The sequence below is a fragment of the Neolamprologus multifasciatus genome, chromosome 12 (genome assembly GCF_963576455.1).
Source record: "Neolamprologus multifasciatus chromosome 12, fNeoMul1.2, whole genome shotgun sequence".
NCBI lineage: Eukaryota > Metazoa > Chordata > Actinopteri > Cichliformes > Cichlidae > Neolamprologus > Neolamprologus multifasciatus.
Window position 1 is genome coordinate 9,136,864 of NC_140450.1, and position 2,698 is coordinate 9,139,561.

The following is a 2,698-nucleotide window of genomic DNA, read 5'->3' on the forward strand; positions in this document are numbered from 1 at the left end:
CACTCGTGAGGTTTGGTGTTTGGTTTCTAAGGGGTTGCATTATTAACAGGATGATGCATCATTAAAGAGCTCCCGCGGTAAGCATTTCAATGATTATGAGGCTCACTATTACACAATACAGGTCATGTGGATCACAATGACTTAGATATAATAAATATAGCATTGGTTTGTTACTATTGGTGTTTTTTTGAATCATTGGCTCTGTAGTGGTATTTCATATGGTACAAATGTCTCAAATGTTCAAGGTGAGGTGACCTTTAGACATCTAGAAATTTTTTAATTAAACTGCTACTTGTCCTGGCAGACGTCCACCAGATTTTGCCCAACATCAATAGATTTCTGGTTGTCGGGGCCTGGGGCTTGCTCGGGCCACTTCGGGGGTGGGGTGCCCTCGGCTTCTCGGCCTGGGGCTCCGTCACTCTGGCACAGCTGGCTGCCGGCGGAGCTCACGGGCACGTCACTGCAACCCCCCCTGGCTTCTGCTCCGCGGCTGCTGAGTGACCCCTCATCTGGGACTCTCCTCAGCTCTTTTTGGGATAGTAGCGCGGCTGCCTCTCTGTCGGTCTTCCTTGGTCTCTTATGTTCTGAGGGCCTCTGGATGTCTGGAGTTTTGATCTCCTCCATTCCTGCTTCATGCCCTGGTGGACAGGGCTGTGGCTCCCCACACCCTCTAGCAGATCATTACATGAAGGAACCTTTTAAAAACAAGCGCGTTCACGCTCACAGGTGTACACACGGGTGCTCACACACACAAACTACACCCTTTTTGGCTCCTATCTCAAAGCACACTGTGTGCTGTCGATCTTGCATGCTGCACAATAATGTTTCATATTTCGTATTTACTTTTTTCTTTCTCAACAGGTGATCCAGGTGATTGATATATGTATTTTTTTTTGTCTGCTTATTTTGTTGGTTTTTGTTTTTTGCCCTTTACCCCGTCTCTCTTCTCTGCTGTTTTTCGTTCCCTCTTTCTTTCTCCCTTTTCTTTTCCTCATTCAAGTCTGTCCCGTATCTAACAAATGAAAATAAAAAATAAAATAAACAATAAAAGATGAATCAAATAGATCATTACAGCAAGGCTGGGATGGTCCATTTGGTAAAGTAAATCCGTTGGGCATCTTTCTTCGCCTTTAGACAATAATTCTAAAAGAACCAAACGGGACAGGCAAAAAATAAAAAATAAAGTAAATAATAGATTTCTGGTGTTTGGTAGTAACTGCTGTTGTGAGTTGGTGTTTTTATTCAGCCTATGACTCATATTAAGCTGGGATGATATTCATACTACTAGTTAAGGTACAAAAAAGAAACAGTAATTTAGAGTTCAGGGTTAGCGTCGGGGAATTTAGCAGTGCAGCTGTCGGGACTGTTGCCTCGAGGCAAGAGGGCTTGAAACGGAATTTAACAAGTTCCCTTTCAGAATTGGCTGTAGTTGTGGGTGTGAGACTGTGTGTCTGTCTGGTATTTGGTGGGAGCTTTTATGGCGTGTGATATCCCTGTGACATCCTGCCAACCTGTGTAGAATGAACCTGCCTCTTTCTTAGAAAGGGCTGGCACAAGCTCACATGTAAACTGCTCAGCATTAATAAACTATGATTCACCATCAAGTTGCTACTTGATGAAAGCTAATACATCCTGTGACTATGAAACAGTGGTGTTTAATTCTTTTGGAATTTTAGAGGTCTAGAAAGTTATTTAGCAAAAATACATTATGCACAACTGATAACTGTTGTTATCGTTTTAAGATTATTTGATCAATTTTTAATCAGATGTTTGTAAATCTGAGTTTCTGCCAAATGTTTTTTCACTAGATCTTCACTGAGTCTTGTAGTGAAACTCAATTCAGTGGGAGCTTAGCAGCACATTAGCATAACACTAGAAACCTTGAAGGCATTGTTTCACCTTGTATTTAGATATTATTTAGATTAAGGAAAATGAAGGGGGGGAAAAAATCCAGATTTTACCTGGAAAGTTTACCCTAGTTTATCTCAGATATGCTTTCATCCACATCTACCAGTCACCATGATGCTTGCCAAGTGTGTCTTAACTATTAACTTTTGTTTTCTTCTTTCCAACACCCATTTCCTTGTGCTGTAAAATTGTAACATGCAAACAAAATTAAACCAAAGGTCTCCTTATTTGTCCTTAACCTGTTATTAGAAAAACACTTTTCAATGACACCTTTGTTTTAGTGCAGGCAGTATTGTACAAGTTAAATCACATACAGTCACGTGATAAACTTTTCCCCAAACTCTATGTAGTTTTGTAAGAAAGTAACCTCCATGATTCAGTAGCTTGTAGAACCACAGTTAACAACAATAACTTAAAGTTAATCTTTTCTTCTTTGCATGTTAAGTTGTTTTAGTACAGATTATGTTTATCTTTCTTTAAACAACGATTTATTGGCATGTTTTCATCTCACAGGTTATGGCTTTGTTTGTGAAACTGGAAAACACAAATAACGTGTGTTTAATGTTCAGGTGTAACCACTTGCACTCACAGCACGCCCTGTTCCTATTTTGTCTGCATTCTTGGCAGGTCAACTGATGAAATAATTCTGGATCCATACCCAACCTTATTATTCTTGCTCAATTGAAGATTATGGGCACGTGAAAAGTTGAGCAGCTGGTTAGCCGGGGCTCGTCACCGCGTCACGCAGCGTCTCCGCTCTGATTGGTCCGCTCTTGTGCAACTGTGCAGC